Source organism: Triticum dicoccoides, chromosome 2B (genome assembly GCF_002162155.2).
Source record: "Triticum dicoccoides isolate Atlit2015 ecotype Zavitan chromosome 2B, WEW_v2.0, whole genome shotgun sequence".
Taxonomy (NCBI): Eukaryota; Viridiplantae; Streptophyta; class Magnoliopsida; order Poales; family Poaceae; genus Triticum; species Triticum dicoccoides.
The window spans coordinates 345487563-345494598 of NC_041383.1; positions in this window are offsets into that span (position 1 = coordinate 345487563).

Below are 7036 nucleotides of genomic sequence, written 5' to 3' on the forward strand. Positions count from 1 at the left end.
CACTGGTCCTTTGGTCTCTCTGAGTAGAGACGCCTTCGTTGACCTTGGATAGCCAGTCCTAGACTAGCTTTGACGTTTCCAGAGCACTCACACGGCCATACTGTCCTTTGGTCAGATGACCACAGATGATGTTCTTTGCAGTAGAGTCCAGTTGAATGAACTTCTTGACATCACTAGGGGTGACACCTTCACCAGTTTTGGGAACGCCGTTCTTGACAACATACCAGAGGTCGACATCAATGGCTTCAAGATGCATGCGCATCTTATTCTTCCAGTAGGGATATTCAGTTCCATCGAACACGGGGCAAGCAGCGGAGACTTTGATTATCCCTGCAGTCGACATAGCTAAACTCTAGGTGGTCAAACCGAATCACACAGAACAAGGGAGTACCTTGCTCTAATACCAATTGAAAGTGCTAGTTATGGACTAGAGGGGGGGCGAATAGGCGATTTTTATCAAAGTCTTCAAAACTTGGAAGTTTCGAAGACAAACAATAGAACGACCTAATTGATATGCAGCGGAACATAAACTACAACAAGCAAACCATAGTCAAGTATGCAATAATGTGAAAGTACAAAGACTAATAGTAGCTTGGTAGTAAGGATCAGGATGGAAGATAGTATGAAGCCAACCAACGATAGTAGTCAAGCAATGAAGTCAAATAGGTATGACAAATAAGCAATGACTTCACGAAGGCAAACTCAAAGTAAAGGGAGGGAGAGGATAGAACCAGTCACTTGTTGAAGACACAGGATTTGTTGGACCAGTTCCAGTTGTTGTGACAACTGTACATCTGGTTAGGGAGGCTGAGATTCCACTCAGAAGACCGCGTCTTCACCTTATTCCCCTTGAGCTAAGGACACACAGTCCTCGCCCAATCACTCTGGTAAGTCTTCAAGGTAGACTTCCGAACCTTCACAGACTTCATTCACCGGCGATCCACAATGACTCTTGGATGCTCAAAACGCGATGCCTAACCGGCTGGAGGATACACAGTCCTCAAGTGTAATAAGTCTTCAGGTCACTCAAACAGAGAGACTTCAGTGATGCCTAACACTCTTTGGCTCTGGGTGTTTGGGCTTTGTCCTCGCAAGGATTTCTCTCTCTCAAAGGCTTCAAGGTGGGTTGCTCTCAAACGACAAAAGCCGTAAACTAACTCTGAGCAGCCACCAATTTATGGTGTAGGGGGTAGGCTATTTATAGCCACAAGGCAACCCGACCTGATATGTCCGAAATGACCCTGGGTCACTAAGGAACTGACACGTGTTCCAACGGTCAGATTTCAAACACACACGGCAACTTTACTTGGGCTACAAGCAAAGCTGACTCATCCAGCTCTGGATAAGATTTGCTCTCATCGTCTTCGCTCGAAGACATGGGATTTGGGTTGAGCATCACTTCAGTCATTCTGACTTTGTTCACTTGGACCCCACTTAACAGTACGGTGGTTCCTATGACTCAACAAAGAAGAAAAGGAAACAACGAAACAACACAGTCTTCGCGCTCCATAGTCTTCACTCAATGTCTTCTCATGTCATAGTCTTCAATATGAATATCTTCACATACCACCATTGTCGTCAATGTCTTCATACATTTTTAGGGGTCATCTCCGGTAGGTAAACCGAATCAATGAGGGACACTACCTGCGTTATCCTGCAATTCTCACAAACGCATTAGTCCCTCAACCAACTTTGTCGTCAATACTCCAAAACCAACTAGGGGTGGCACTAGAAGCACTTACAGTAGATCTACTCTTGTACTACCCATATCATCAATATTAATCAAGCAGGAGTAGGGTTTTACCTCCATCGAGAGGGCCCGAACCTGGGTAAAAACATCGTGTCCCTTGTCTCCTGTTACCATCCGCCTAGACACACACTTCGGGACCCCCTACCCGAGATCCGCCGGTTTTAACACCGGCATTGGTGCTTTCATTGAGAGTTCCTCTGTGTCGTCATCTTTAGGCCCGATGGCTCCTCCGATCATCAACAATGATGCGGTCCAGGGTGAGACTTTTCTCCCCGGACAGATCTTCGTATTCGGCGGCTTTGCACTGCGGGCCAATCCGCTTGGCCATTTGGAGCAGATTGAAAGCTACGCCCCTGGCCATCAGGTCAGATTTGGAAGTTTGAACTATACGGATGACGTCCATGGAGACTTGATCTTCGACGGGTTCGAGCCACAGCCGAGCGTGCCGCACTGTCATGATGGGCACGATCTAGCTCTGCCACCGGACAGTGCCCTGGAGGCCGCATGAGTGTCCGCTCCGACCCTTAGCTCGGAACCGACTGCGCCGACCGAGGACGGGTGGCTGGACACCGCCTCGGGGGCTGCTATCTCTACGGTGATGGAGCCGAATACTGTCCCTGTCCTTTGCAAGGCTCATAACTCCAAGGTACCGGACTCCTCTCCGGACTCCGGACCTTCCGCGCCCCTACCAATCGAATCCAATTGGGCGCCGACCATGGAGTTCACCGCCGTGGACATCTTTCACCACTCGCCCTTTGGCAACATCCTGAATTCAATGAAGTCTCTCTCTTTATCAGGAGAGCCCTGGCCGGACTATGGTCAGGAAGGCTGGGATGCAGACGACGAAGAAATTCAAAGCCCACCCACCACCCACTTCGTAGCCACTGTCGATGATTTAACCGACATGCTCGACTTCGACTCCGAAGACATCGACGGTATGGACGACGATGTAGGAGACGACCAAGAACCAGCACCTACAGGGCACTGGAAGGCCACCTCTTCCTACGACATTTACATGGTGGACATCCCAAAAGATGGGAACGGCGATGGAACAACAGAGGATGACCCCTCCAAGAAACAGCCTAAGCGCCGGCATCAGCGGCGCCGCTCTAAATCCCGCCACAGCAAAAATGGTGATTCCGACACGGGAGATAATAACACCCCGGAAAGTGCTGAAGACAACCCCCTCCAGCCGAATTTAGCACAGGAGGACGGAAAAGCCAGCCCTCATGAGAGAGCGGCAGACATAGAGGTAGAGGACGATAATTACATGCCTCCCTCTAAAGACGAGGCAAGCCTCGACGACGACGAATTTGTCGTGCCTGAGGATCCCGTCGAACAGGAGCGTTTCAAATGCAGGCTTATGGCCACAGCAAGCAGCCTCAAGAAAAAACTACACCAGGGGCTCCCGATTGTGTAATTCTTTTTCTTACTTTCAGGACTCCTTTATCAAGAAGCCCTGCCCGGCAGTAGAATCGCCGAACACACGATGCAACAGCCAGGGAAGCAGAAAGCTACGTCAAATGTCCAGGTGGTCTCTATAATGAGCAGTATACTTGTTTTACATATCATCCCGCAGCTCGCTCCTGGAGGGGGACATGTCAAATAGTCCCGTCCCTTGCTTATCACACTATTTGTATCGTCCTGCTTTTACTGCAGCTTTTTTAATGAACAATGCATAGCTTTTGCCTATTATTGCATTCCTCTTTCTTATCTATATATGTTCACTTATGACATATTGCATCCGTACACTTTGGTACGGCCACATACACCAGGGGCTTAAGTACCCCAAAATATGGTGTGATAAGTCCGAACACTTTCACAAGTGCGGCACCCCGAACTTATAGCATTATATGCATCGGCTCCGAATCATGTCTTGGGTCAATAGTTGGGTTTTCCCGGCTCCCATGTTTTGGTACCTTACGTTCCGTTATATCAGCTAAGGTAGCGCTGGGAGAACCACTACGATTGTGCCCCGGTTGAGCTGGGTTGAGCACCTCAGTGGAGAAAGCTAAAACTGACCGTCATGATAGGGCAAGAGTCGGTCGTTGTTCAAGAGGTTCTTTGAGTCCCTAAAGACTTATGCCGCTTAGAGCGAGGAGCCGGCTTTGTCCGGCCCAGGCATGGATAGCGCCCGAAATCGGTCTTCCGAATACTAGGGGCTTCGCCAAAATTTAAAATTATAGAATTCTATGGCTAAGTGAGAGTGTTCAAGCATTATAGACCGGTTGCCTTGTTCGTTGCGTTGAGTGCCTCCCTCGAAGGACCCAAGAATGGGAACAAGAGCGCTCAAGTTTATCCCGAACACCCCAGCACTCGCGGCATGGAGTCAGAAGCCGACGACTCGCCATCTCTCAAATTTAATAAACGGCCGCACAGAAGGTAATATTGTAAATCTACAAGCGTTGCTTATCGCAGTTGAACAAGTTTTCAAGCACACAGGATAACAAATGCGAGTTTACTCAAAAATTACATCTTTGGAGCATTCACCCACTATAAGGCGGGCACCATTCAGGACGCCCGCATAATACATATCGGGCTTGCGATACTCCCTGCCCGGCGGTGGAGCGTCCATAACAAGCTTCTCAATGTCCATCTTGCCCCAGTGCACTTTAGCACGGGCAAGGGCCCTACGGGCACCTTCGATACAGGCGGAGTGCTTGACGACTTCAATCCATCGGCAGGCGTCCACCAGCCTCCTCACCAGCCCGAAGTAGCTCCCAGGCATGGCCTCCTCAGGCCACAGCCAAACTATGAGGCCCTTCATGGCCTGTTCGGCCACCTTATGGAGCTCGACCAGCTGCTTCAGCTGGTCGCTCAAGGGCACCGGGTGTCCGGCCTCAGCATACTGAGACCAGAACACCTTCTCCATCGAGCTCCCCTCCTTGGCCTGGTAGAATGCAGCAGCATCGGACACACTGCGGGGCAGATCTGCGAATGCTCCTGGAGAGCTCCTGATTCAGGTAAGTAACAAGTAATTCACTTTCACGTACTTGCTTTGCATGAAGAATGCCTTACCCGCCGCTATCTTCTTCATTGCCTCAATCTCCTGGAGGGCTTTCTGGGCTTCGGCCTTAGCGGCTTTGGCGCTCTCAAGAGTCGAGGCAAGCTCGGACTCTCGAGTCTTTGAGTCACGCTCCAAACTCTCGTGTTTTTCCATGAGAGCCTGGAGCTATTGCCGCACCTCCGCCACCCGCGCCTCCTGCTTCTCTCGCTCGGTGCGCTCCGCACCGCATTGCTTTCGGCCTTGGACACCGCATCCTTCAGGGTCGCCACCTCATTCGTGGCCCCTGCAATTCTCACGTTATTCCTGCTATTTTTTGCAACCACATCTTTTATATGCTTCCATAAGGTATTAGTTACCTTCCTTGTCCCCGAGCTGCTTTTTGGCAAGGCCGAGCTCGTTCTTGGACCGCTCGAGGCTCTGCTTCAATGCATCGACCTCCGCAGTCAGTGCGGCAGAGGTCAGTAGCGCAGCCTGCATTCCCCATATTGACATACTTATGTTAGACTCCTGCGTACATCTTTTTAGATCCTCAGTTCGGCTTTTTTTCCGAACACCAAACTGAGCATCAGGGGCTACTGTCTATGCGGTAATATTTTTACATATCTTGAATACATACCTCAAAGCCTGTTAGAAGGCTGGCACAGGCTTCGATCAGCCTGCTCTTGGCGGACTGAACTTTCTGGATCACCACACTCATAACAGTGCGGTGCCCCTCGTCGATGGAGGCGTCGTTAAGCACCTCCAGCAAATTATCTGGTGCCTCCGGTTGGACGGAGGTCACCGGTGTCACAGTCTCGCCCTTCTTACAAAGGGGTCGCCTGCCGGACTCCGGAACCACTGAAGGTTCTGGTATGGAGTACGGCCCAGGACCCGACTTAGAGCCCTTTGGGGTTTGATCCCCCTTATGCTCGGAGTCCGGGAGGTTGCCTTGTGGCGCCTCCGGGACCCCCTCCTCCTGGCTGGGCCCCTTTTGAGACCCCACCTCGGTGTCGTCCGCAGCGCGGGGAGAGGAGACGCCCGGAAGTGAAGTACTATTCACGTCCGACGGAGCCAGGCAGCCACTCGTTGAAGTGTCAAGCCCGTCCTTGGGCGGGCTGCAGGGTTGTATTCGGCGTTAGGAGACTCTATGCGACAGAAATGCCATGAGTTATTCTGGTATCCGGATACTTACGATGTCGCCGGGGGCTTATCCCTCGGTGGCCACTCCTCTTCGCCATCGTCGGCGTTGGTGGAGTAGTCCGGAGGAAGGGTCCTTCCCTTCTTGGACCCTCTGGCCTCCCCAGTTGAGGCGGCCTTCCTTTTCTTCTCTCCCCCCACTGGGGGAGAGGCCTCTTTTTCCTCCTCCTCGTCTTTGCGGGAGGAATCCACCTCAGAGTCGTCGGACGATGAGTCCGATAACACCTGGCGCCGGGAACTCTTTCGAGTCCATGTGGCCTTCTTCCTAGCCTTCTTCTCCGGCACCACGTGAGGTTTCGGAACCAGCAGCCCCGTCAATCGGGCGTCCGCTGGGTCTTCTGGCAAGGGAGCCGGACAGTCAACCTGCCCGGACGTCTTCTGCCAGGCCTGTCAAAGGTAAGGGAGTTTAGATCCCGCATAGAGTCAAACTATGAAAAATAAGTGTCCTGTAAAGGGTAAAATAGCTTACCTCGCTGGCTTGACGCTGCGAGTTGAATCCGCGATCTTCAGTAGCGGATTCGGGAGCCTCGACACCCTTGAACAGCACCTTCCAGGCATCTTCGTACGTAGTGTCGAAGAGCCTGCTCAAGGTTTGGTGTTGTGCCGGATCAAACTCCCACAGGTTGAAGGCCCGTTGTTGGCACGGGAGGATCCGGCGGATGAGCATGACCTGGACTATGTTGACAAGTTTCAGCTTCTTGTTCACCGGGGTTTGGACGCAGGTTTGGAGTCCAGTCAGCTCTTCCGAATTACCCCATGTCAAGCCCGTCTCTTTACAAGAGGTGAGCCGTGTAGGGAAGCCAGATCGGCATTCGGGGGCCGCCACCCATTTAGGGTCACGTGGCTCGGTGATGTAGAACCACCCCGATTGCCACCCCTTTATGGTATCCACGAAGGAGCCCTCGAGCCATAAAACGTTGGGCATCCTTCCCACCATGGCACCTCCGCACTCCGCCTGGCGGCCGCCCACTACCTTCGGCTTGATGTCTTCAGCCATAAGCCAAAGTGGGGCCGGATGCAGAGGAAGGCCTCGCACACGACGATAAACGCCGAGATGTTGAGGATGAAATTCGGGGCCAGATCAGGCCGTAATAGAACATGAG